Below are 11,537 nucleotides of genomic sequence, written 5' to 3' on the forward strand. Positions count from 1 at the left end.
TTATCTGTTCTGTGATTGCTTGGTAGAACTCACCTAAGAATCTGTTTATTTTGCTTTTGGGGGTAGAAAGTGTTAAACTAAAAATCAATTTTTTTAAGATTTATTTTATTTATTTGAAAGAACTACAGAGAGAGGTAGAAACAGAGAGAGGTCTTCCATCTGCTGGTTCACTCCCCAAATGGCCACAATGGCTGGAGCTGCGCCAATCCAAAGCCAGGAGCCAGGAGCTTCTTCCAGGTCTCCCATATGGGTGCAGGGGCCCAGGGACTTGGGCCATCTTCCACTGCTTTCCAAGGTAACAGCAGAGAGGTGGATCAGAAGAGAAACAGCAGAGACTAGAACCGGCACCCCATATGGGATGCTGGCGCTTCATGCCAGGGCTTTAACCCGCTGTGCTACAGCGCCGGCCCCTAGAAATTGATTTTTTAATAGGTACAGGATTATTCTGATTACTTCTTCTTGGGCACCTTTTGGTATTTTGTAGCTTTCAATGGCTTCATCTACATAAAAGTCAAGAACCACTGAACTTTTTCTGTAATGGGACAGACTGATGAGATTCTAGGTGGTTGGGGCCACACAGGTTCTGTTGCAATTACTCAGTTCTGCCACTCAAGCATAAAAGCAGCCGTGGGCAATATGGAAATGAATATAAGACTTCTATTGGATTTCTGCAACTGCCGTAACGCATTACCGTAAACTGGGTGGCGCCAAACAACCTAAGTATGTCCTCTCCGTCCTGGAGGCTGGGAGTCTGAACTCAAGATCGCCCTGTCTCTCCCAGCCCCAGGCACGCTTTGACTAGTACAGCTGGAACTTCTGCTTCGATCCTCACATGACCTTCTTCTGTCTCTGCATGTCTACCTCTAAGTCTTCCTCTCTTCTCCCCACCTTCAATCAAATATGGCTTCAGCTAAACTAGGTACATTTGCAAAGTCTTGATTTCCAAGCTAGGAGGTTGCAAGGGGATATGAATGGGGGAGGGGAGATACTACTGACCCCAGTCTATCTGTATTATAATAAAAGTTATCTACATGAACAGGTAGTGGGTGAGGTTTGGTCCACGGGTGATAATTTGCTGAACCCAGATCCGTTGTCAAGTGTGTGGATGCAGAATTGTTTGCAGTGTTTCCTTATTGCTTGAAGGCCTTTTCTGGTCTGTAATGCTATTCACTCTTTCATTCCTGATACTGGACTTTCTGCTGTCTCTTTTTCTTTACCAATATAGCTATAGGTTTATAACTTTTCTTGATCTCATTAAAACCAGCTTTTAGCCTAATGATTCTTCTCTATTGTTTTCTTTTTCTTCTACAAATGTATTCCCCTATTCAAACTGGGCTGCCACAAAGATAGAAAGTGCAGGGATTTTTCCTTGGTATCCTAGTGCAAACCATCTATTGGTTTTTGTATTATTTACTCTTTCTGCTTGCTTTGAGTTTGTTTTGAACACTTTTCCAGTTTCTCAAGGGAGGAAATTTAGATAGTTTATTTGTGACGTTTTTCTTAAATACATGTATTTAAGATTATAAAATTTCCTCTATACCCTGCTTGACCTGCGTACCACAGATTTTGATATTTTCATTTCCATTCCTTTCTTTCTTTTTTTTAAAGAATTATTTTATTTATTTGAAAGTCAGAGTTACACAGAGAAAGAAGGAGAGGCAAAGATAGAGATAGAAATAGATAGAGAGAGAGAGAGAGAGGGGGGTTTTCCATTCTGCTGGTTCACTCCCCAAATGACTGCAACAGCAAGAGCTGAGCTGATCTGAAGCCAGGAGCCAGGAGCTTCTTCCAGTCTCCCACATGGGTACAGGGGCCCAAGGACTTGGGCCATCTTCTACTGCTTTCCCAGGCCACAGCAGAGAGCTGTATTGGAAGTAGAGCAGCCGGGACTCAAATTGGCGCCCATATGGGATACTGGCACTGCAGGTGGTGGCTTTACCTGCTACACCACAGTGCCAGCCCCCATTTCCATTCCTTTCAAAATATTTTCTCTTTAAGATTTCCTCTTTTGCTTGTGGATGGATTAGTTAGAAGTTTATTGTTTAATATTCCAGAATGTGTAGATTTTCCAATGATCTGTTATTGATTTCTTGTTTAAGTCACCATGATTAGAAACCATATTTTGAATTTAAATTATCTTAAATTTAACACAGATATTCAACTTTTGGTATTGTCTCTTAAGTCCCCACTATCCATTCATCTTTTTTCAAAAGCCATTTTCCTATGCATGGTTTGAATTAAATGGCTATGAATGTCACTCTTGGGCTCATTGTCTCTTTTTTTCTGTGCTACTGGGGCCACAAAGGGAATTTTTATGTCTTATTGTATTTTTCAGTTCTAAAATTTGTTTGGTCTTTTTCTTTCTATCTTTTATGTTCTTCCTGACATTTTCTATCTTTTCATTCTTTAAAGAGTATTCCCTAACTTCTAAAGCAGGGTTGCAACACCTGCTTTAAAATCTTTGATAGGGGCTGGTGCTGTGGCATAGTGGGTAAAGCCGCCCCCTGCAGTGCCGGCATCCCATACGTGCACTGGTTCGAGTCTCGGCTGCTCCACTTCCGATCCAGCCCTCTGCTATTGCCTGGGGATGCCATTTAATTCAAACCACGCATGGGGATGCAGTGGAGGATGGCCCAAGTCCTTGGGCCCCTGCACCCACGTGGGAGACCCAGAAGAAGCTCCTGGCTCCTGGCTTCAGATCAGTGCAGCTCCGGTTGTTGCAGTCAATTGGGGAGTGAACCAGCGGATGGAAGACCTCTCTCTTTCTCTGCCTCTCCTTCTCTCTCTGTGTAACTCTTTCAAATAAATAAATAAATATTTTTTTAAAAATAAAGTCTTTGATAATCCAACATCTGTGTCATCTTTGGGTTGACACCTTTTCCTACATCCATTAAGATTTTCCCGATTCTTCACATATCAAGCATTCCTGGGTTTTATCCTGAGCCTTTTTAGTATTCTGTTACTTATTCTTGGACCTTGTGTAAAGCCTAGGAGGTGCATTGAGCTTTATTTTTAAATTGTGTGCAAGCATTCAGTGAAACTGTGTTTAGTCTTCAAGATCTGACCTGCTTCTGTGGTCTGTGGTTTCAGTCAGTAATTAGTGTCTGCAGTGCTTTGAGAGTCAGTTCTGCAGGTGCACCTCCCCGTGGCCCATACATACCACCCACGGACTAACCTGCATTGCAACTCAGTTCTAAAATCCTGAAATAAACTGTCCTGGGTGATATCCAGGCCCATAGCTCAGAGGTGAGGCCTGGAGCTCATGCAAAACTTGGTGCGATTACTCCCTCAGCTCCCTCTTCTCCATCCACCAAATACTCTCCAGATCCCAAGAGCTTCCATCCCCAGAATTCCAACCAGAAAGCTGAGACTTTAGTTTCCCGTCTGTGCTGCAGTGGGAAGACAAAGAAAATGAACAAGGCCCAGAGGCTTCATGTTTGCTCTTGAGTTCACAGTTCCTCTCTCAGCAATGAGACTTTCCCACCCTCTAAGGTTAATGCACCTGCCCAGCTGCCAAATTTTTATAAAAGAGGGAAAATCCAACTCCTTTAGCTGGCATTTGAAATCTCTTGAGTAGGGACTCCCCTTGCGATGTCAGTCTGTGTCTAAGGACCACTTTGCCCATACCCTCATCCAACAACCATCTCAAGACAACAGCCGTCACAAACATACACTGATGCACACACTTAGAACTCCCCTCCCCCACACACACACACACTCAGCCCCTTTCTCACCCTCTGGTGTGCTCAAAGGGGAAAAACTCCTCTCCCCAAAAAGCTCCTCCCTGCTGGTGTCTCTACACCTCCCTGGTTGCTGGCTGGCAGAGTCAGAGCATGGAAGCGGTCAGGACCTTGGAGAACTCCTGCCACCATCCTGGAGAGAAGCAAGGAGGCATGAACCGTGAACGAGGCTGGGCCTGTGGGCCAGGGCTTTCCACCCAACCGGCTCTCACTGCTTATCTGTCGCTATGGCTGCAGAACTTCAAAGGGATCAGAGCTCAGCACCGTGCAGACTGTCAATCAAGGATGGTGAGTGGACACATGAATGAATGAACGAACGAGGTCCAATGCTTCTCCCTTGGCCTCCCGTCCCCCATTCATCTTTTCTTGCAACTCCAGAAGCTAAATAAATTACCACTCACTGGGCATCCTCTATGTGCCAGGCATTTTTAATATTTAATATTTCATTTAATTCCCCAATGGGGGAAGTAGTATCATTCCTCTTTTAATTAAAAAGTAAAGGCTCAGGAACTTCATTGAATCAAATCATTAGTAAAATGGAGAAGCCAGGATTTGAATGCCGGACTGCTTTTTTCTAGTCGGTCACTAATTTCACTTTTCCAAATCTTAGGGCCACCCCTGAGGCTTAGGCCCCACTCCCCCTGTGGAAAAGACCGTAGATTATCCCCTAGTCCTCATGGTTCCAGGCTCAGCTGGCATCTAAGGACAAACAGAATCAAGGCCAAAATGTCCAGCATCCTCTGTAGCTATCTGTGTTGATCCTGGCAGTGGAATCTGTACAGACTACTTTTTTTTTTAAAGACTTATTTATTTATTTGAAAGTCAGAGTTACACAGAGAGAGAAGCAGATGCGGGGGGGCGGGGGAAGGGGTCTTCCATTGGCTGGTTTATTCTCCAGCTGGCCACAATGGTTGGAGCTGCGCCAATCCTAAGCAAGGAGCCAGGAGCTTCTTCCAGATCTCCCACGGGTGCAGGGGCCCAAGGACTTGAGCCATCTTCTAATGCTTTCCCAGGCCATAGAAGAGAGCTGGATCAGAAGTGGAGCAGCTGGGACTCGAACTGGTGCCCATATGGGATGCTGGCACTGCAGGCAGCAGCCCCACCCCTACACCACAGCGCAGGCCCCCGTACAGACAACTTTTGTGCAGTGTTTCTCTCTTCCTTGTTCCTTCCCTCTTCCTTCCTGCCAGAGAGGAGACGCAACTCTGCTGGGGCAGAAGCAGCCATCCTGGGCCACGATGCAGAAGGCAGCTCACAGAGCTGGCAGAGCAACAGCACGGAAGCGGCCTGGCTGTCAGCCCCAGCTGATGCTCCCAGACTTCATTACATGGGGTCAACAAGGGCTTGTCTTGAGGAAACCACTGTTTTGAGGAGGGGGGTTTCGGTCCATCTGAACTTGATCTTATTTAATGTCACCCCTTGCCTGGTGACCCTGAGACCCTCCAAATGGCCTCCTTGTTTCTCATTGCAACCTAAGCTCTCCTAGAAACCACTTATTTTTTAAACATGGCTTCTTCATGTTATTCCCAACTCACAAGTCTTATGGGGCTCCCCCTTCCCTATTGGAAATAAGTCTGGTTTCATGAAGCTGACACTCAAAGTCACACCGTGAACTGGATTTATCTTTTTTTTCTTTTCTTTTTTCTTTTTTGACAGGCAGAGTGGACAGTGAGAGAGAGAGACAGAGAGAAAGGTCTTCCTTTTTGCCGTTGGTTCACCCTCCAATGGCATCTGCTGCCGGCGCACCGCGCTGATCCGATGGCAGGAGCCAGGTGCTTATCCTGGTCTCCCATGGGGTGCAGGGCCCAAGGACTTGGGCCGTCCTCCACTGCACTCCCTGGCCACAGCAGAGAGCTGGCCTGGAAGAGGGGCAAACAGGCAGTATTGGTGCCCTGACCGGGACTAGAACCTGGTGTGCCGGCGCCGCAAGGTGGAAGATTAGCCTATTGAGCCGCGGCGCTGGCCGAACTGGATTTATCTTGTCTGCATGTGCCCACCTGCCTCTGTGCCGACTTTGGGGGTCTATATCACATCCTGTAATAGTCAGGGGTGCCTGCTACTTTAACAAACAACCCCCGAGTCTCAGTGGCTTGGCACAACCACAGGTCATTGTTCACTCATGTCATATTTCAATGGCGCTCGCAGTGGGGATACAGCCTCACCCCGCAGTCACGCAGGGATTCAAGCTCTCTCTATCTGGTGACAGTGCCATCTTTTTACATTGTCTCTGTGCCTGTGTGGTGGCTCGGCAGGTAAAGCTGCCACTTGCAATACCAGCATTACATAGCGGAGAGCTGGTTCAAGTCCCGGCCGCTCTGCTTCCAATTCAGCTCCCTGCTAATGCGCCAGGGACAGCAGCAGTGCTTGGGCCCCTGCACCCACGCGGGAGACCTGGAAGGAGCTCCTTGCTCCTGGCTTTGCCTGGCCCAGCCCCAGCTGTTGTAGCCATCTGGGCACCGAACAAGAAGACAGAGGATCTGTTTCTCACTCTGTCACTCTGCTTTTTAAGTAAGTTAATGTATCTTTTTTTTTAAAAAAAAAAAGCATAAAAAATAAATTGTGGTACCCCAGGGCTGTCAAGCAAGGAAAGGAGAGCGGGGAAGCCCATGCAGGATTTATGAGAACCCTAAAAACCGTGTCCATTATTTTCATTCATATTCTGGTGTCTGGAACTCAGTCTCATGGCCCAACTGAACTGCAAGGGAGTCTGGGAAATGTGGTCTTCCCATGTGCCCAAGGGGGAGAAACGTCATAGCTGTGCTGAGTACGTGACACTGTCTCTGTCGTACTTACTCTTAGCTCGGAGCCTTCGCACATACTCTTCCTCCCACCCTACGGTCCCCGCTCTTGGTGGCCACGCTCGGCCTCCGTCTCCTCTCTGGAGCCCTCTCATCACTCTGCCCTGAGTGCGTCAGACCCGGAATTGCCTGAAATAGGCGATAGTGCACAGGGTTCCCCTGGCTTCGTGTGTGCAGCCACACGACATTTAGAGAAGTCACGTGTTCAGAATCGTGTTTGCGGGGAGTGAACGGCATCAGAAGTGAGGCCATCGAAACGGGATAGGGTGCTCTAAGAAGAACGGAGCAGCCCTTCCGGGACAGTCTTGCCTTGGACGCGAGCAGGAGGAAATGTTAGGAGCATCCACGCGGAGGGAGGCTCTGCTGAATCATTGACCCGTAATCTTCTAGCGTGTTGGAGTTATCAAAGTTCAGGGAAGATCAAAGAGCCGAGTGGAGAGAGCGAAAGAGGCATGACAGCCACACGCAACGTGTGATTCTGGATTAAATCCTTTGGCTTATGAAAGCCTTCCAGGGGCAGCCGTCAGAATTTGAACGAAGTCTGAGGATCAGACACTGGCAACGCAGGCAAGCGTGTCGGCATGCGGGACGTGCACACTGGGGGTTAAAGGGCATCCTGGCCACGACTCATTCTCAAATGGTTCAGAAAATGAGACGTTTGCATGGCACTGGCAACCCTCCCGAGAGTTTGTCGTCTCAAAGAAAAGCAGGATGCTTGTTGGAGGGACTCCAGTAACCCTCAAAGCGCACACAAAGGCAACTTTCCCTTTTGTGAGCCCCCTCGGCCGCCCCCTGGGGCCCTTCCCCAGGGTTTCTGTACTCATTACCACCCACTGTGCCATGGCCCCCCACTGCAGCCATTTCTCCTCCCCCCTCTCCCAGAGGACCCTGGTTTTGTGGGGGTTCGACTGTGCACCCTGCCTGGAGGCTGACTCACCGGTCTGGGCCCAAGCTGGCACTGCCCGCCCGAGTGCCGGGACACTGGGCTCCTGGTCCCAGGGAAGGAGGCCCTGGCCCTTTCAGTTTAACCCTCTATCTGAAGACAACACAAACCATGTCTGAAGAAACAAACTTAAAAGCTCCAAGAAGATGAAAAGGCAGCAGGGAGCCCCAAGTCCATGTGGGCGTGACCGTTTAGAACCAGCGAGGTAGGTAGGCACCAAAGTTCTTCATCTCGAGGTTACTTGCAGATAACCTTGGGCTTCTGTTTAGGAAAGATTCAGGACGAAGGGGACAGCAGCCAAGGGCCACCAAGGCCTGGTCTTCCTGGAGTCCCTCTCTATAGCAGGCTGGATCTCCAAAGGGTGCACCCTGGGGTGGGCGTTCGGTGCACTGGTTAAGAGGCCACTTGGGATGCCGGCGTCCCGTATCAGAGTGCATGGATTTCAGTCCCAGCTCCTCTCCCGATTCCAGATTCCTGCAAATGCAGACCCCGGGAGGCAACAGCGGGCAGCTCAAGTACTTGGGTCCCTGCCACCCACATGGGAGACCCAGACTGAGTTTTAAGGACTCCTGGCTTTGACTCGCCCAGGCCTGTCTGCTGCAGGCATTTGAGGAGTGAACTAGCAGGTGGGAGATCGATCTCTCTCTCTCCTTCCCAGCCCCATTCTGCTTTTAAGTAAATAAATGAGTGCACTATTAAGGTGAAGGCTCCAGAACCCCCTGGCAGCCAGGGGCTCTGTGTGACTCTGTCCTAGCCACTGAGACCCGGGTCAGTCTGCTGGACGGTCTCTAGGAAAGACCTTTCTCCCTGATGAAGTGCGGTATAAGGAGGGATCCCTCTTCCCTCTCCTTCCTTTCAGTTCTGGCTGAGGCCACACGAGACTGTGATGCAGTGCTCTGGCAGCCGTCTTGTGACCATGAAGTAGACACTGCACAGACTGAAGGCATCTGGTGAGGAGCCTGAGCCATGGGCAGGCTCAGGAACCACCCAACTCCAGACTTTTGTACTTGAGAAAGACCGTGACAGCCACCTGGGGTCTGATATTCTATTACTTCTATTGGAAGGTGTCTCTCCCATCTCTCAGGCGAGAAACCATGTGCGCCCCACAGCTGTGTGGCAGGGGGCTTGCCTAGTCTCACCTCTGTCACTCACTCATGCAAACTCAGGAGCCAGAGGGCTGCACTGCCTCCCAGCTCTGCTGCTTGCCAAGTGCATGGGTCGCAATAAAGTCATTGAGTGCTCTGGACCTCAGCATCTGTAAGATCTGTAAGAAAATGCGGCTGATAACAGCACACCTCTCACAGGATGGTGCTGGAGATGGACTACATCTCGGGTGAGCCGCCTCCAGGGCCTGGTGAGTGTTGCGATCCCAGTTGTCCTGCTCTGTAGCCCTCCCTGTCCCCTGCAGAGCCTCTGAATTCTAATTTATTGATTTTCACTGTGTTTGAAATGTAGGAAGACCCAGAGAGAGATAGAAAGGATCGTGCATTTACTGCTTCACTCTCCAAATACCCAAACAGCTGCGCTTGGGCGAGGCCAAAAGGAGGGGGCGGGAACTCAATTTGAGCCTCCCATGTGGGTGGCAGGGACCTAAGCACTTGGGCCGCCACCTGCCACCTCTCAGGGAGCACGTTAGCAGAAAGTGGGAATTGGGGGCCGAGCCGGGACTGGAACCCAGATGCTCCGATGTGGGCTATGAGTATCCCGAGCAGCCTCTTCACCACTACCCCGAACATTCTGGAACCCCCCAGGGCCTCCTCGGTGTGCCCCACCCTTAGGGGCTTTGAGCTTTCCGCTAGCCTGGGCCTCCACCCACCCCCAGCTCACCCCAGCCCTCCTCTTCCTTCCCCCCTTGTATGTGGGGGAACGAGAAAGATAAGAACCAGCAGCTTCAATTAAAACCGAGTCGCTTGAACAATAATGGAAAAGTAATTGAGCTAAATTGAAATGTAATTGGAAAAAAAAAAAAAAAACCCAGCCGTGGCTTAACATGGATTTAGAAACCAGGCTGGAGGCAGGGGCCTCTCCACTCTCCTGCCTCCAAATCTTATCTCTTCCCCATCCCTGGGGGCCTCACTCAGGCCAGGGGCTCACAGGCTCCTCCCATCTTCCCCAGGCTCCTCCCTCTCCCCAGTCCCCCAAGTCCCCTCCCCAGTTTTCTTAAACAGTGCTTTGCAATCTGGGTGAGTGTGTGTGTTCACACACACACACACACTCACACACACCTGACGGTGGACAGGGCAGCTCCTCTCTCCAGCATGGGACCTTCCAGCCCCAAAGGCCAGCTCTACCGCACCCCTCCACGGAAGCCCCCCAGCCTCCAGGTTTCCTCTCAGCACCAGGCACACCCTCTGGGGAGTGCCCCTGGAAGCCCCCAGACCTCCGCAGTCAGGGGAGAGAGAGCAGGTGTCCTTACCCCCGGGGGGTCGCATCCCACTTGTCACCCTGCCAGGGGCACTTGGTCCCCCCTCGGGGCTCCCCTTCCTTCCTCTCCCCCTACCCCTGCCCCGGCTCCTCCCACGGCCTCGGCCAGCGTGACCTCACCCAGCTTTCCGCTGGTCCCCACCTTGTCACAGGCCCTGCAGACCCTGCTGGGAAAAGGCCACGACCGGTGGCGGACAGGGACAGCGCTGGGGCCTCCCAGGCCCCAGTCTCCCGTCTGGCCCCGGCCATGGCCCGTGGGAGGGTGTGTCCTCAACTCCTCTTCCCTGCCGCCACCCCGGAACTCGGCCCTGCCACCCCCAGAAGCCAGGCCTGGCCCTCTGCCTCTCCATCTCCTCTCCGCTCTCCCCTTCCAGCCCCTCCCGGGTGGGGACTTATTTGGGGGCGGGGGGGCACGGAGGTGAGGGGGAGGTGCCTGTTTGGGTTCCCGATAAACTCAGGAGTCAGCCGGCGTGAAATGAAGAAATATGGCTCCCGGTAAATATTTATTTTCTATCAGAAATTAGCAAACCAAATGTAATTAAAAACAACTGTGTGTGCCTTCTCCACTCCCGGCCCCAACCCCGAGTCTAGAAAATGACATCTCGGAATAGTGAGTCATAAGGAGCTAGTCCTAATTAGCGGGCTGCGGCGGCTGCTCAGGCCGCCCCCACCCCAGACTCCCGGGGAGGGGCTGGCGGGGGCGGGGGGCGGGGGAGCCGCGGGGCCTTTCTCTCCTCTGGCCCCCACCCAGGTCTGAGAGGGTCAGGTCCTGGGCAGGGCCTGACCCGGGCGGAAGAACCAAACAAACCTCTCACCACTGGCCCAGGCCTCCGCCTGACCCCGCGTGCCCAGGGGGTTTGGGGGAGTGGGAGACGTCAGGGTGTACTGGTGCTGGCGGGAGGCAGTGGGCTTTGGGAAGTCTGCAGACTCGATGCCCTGTGTGGCCCTGGGCAAGTCTCTTTTACGCTGCGGGCCTTGGTTTGCTTGTTTGCAAGGCTGGCCCCGCAGATTGGACAGAAGTGTAGTGAGCCCTACTACGCGCAGGGTTTTGGGGCGGGGCAGTGGCCTCCCCTCCCACCCCCCCAGCATCTGGGGCCCGAGAGCCTGGTTTGTAGGAGGTGCTCAGGAGTCAGGAGTGGTCTTTCCCACGATCTCTGTCCCCACAGAAGCCCTGGCAGTGTCACCATGGCCTCAGCTGGATGCTCGTCACTCCTCGGATGAGCACCTGCTGTGTGCCTGGTGCTGTCCTAGGCGTTGCTCCCCCAACATGGCTCAGCGTCAAGCCTAAGTCCTGTACAGCCTTGGGATGGGGCACAGGGTGGCCTCCTTTGTCCCTCCCTTCTCCGGCAAGTGTTTAAGACACCCCCCCAACTTCAGTTTCCCTCCTGCCGGCTCCCCTGTTGGATAACCCACGCTGTGCCAGTGCCCGCGGGTGAAGTCCAGCCCTGGTCACAGGGCCTATGCGCCTTCCCAGTCGGTCCACATCCTTCACCTGTACCCCTGTGATGCACCAGCCCAGCATTTGGATCTCTGGCCCAGTCATCCTACTACGCTGCTAAGTACCACCTCCTGCAGGGCGCCTCTCTGGAGTGCTGGATCCTGCTCAACTCTGGCTCCTGGACCTGCTGCTTT

The 11,537-nt window shown here is 51.9% G+C and overlaps 1 pseudogene; it reads right to left on the minus strand.

Annotated features, from left to right (window-relative positions):
- Positions 1 to 1,309: 1,309 nt before the first annotated feature.
- LOC133757248 (small nucleolar RNA SNORA31) lies at positions 1,310 to 1,390 on the minus strand (annotated as a pseudogene).
- Between the last annotated feature and the right edge of the window lie 10,147 nt (positions 1,391 to 11,537).

This window comes from Lepus europaeus, chromosome 3, assembly GCF_033115175.1.
Source record: "Lepus europaeus isolate LE1 chromosome 3, mLepTim1.pri, whole genome shotgun sequence".
NCBI lineage: Eukaryota > Metazoa > Chordata > Mammalia > Lagomorpha > Leporidae > Lepus > Lepus europaeus.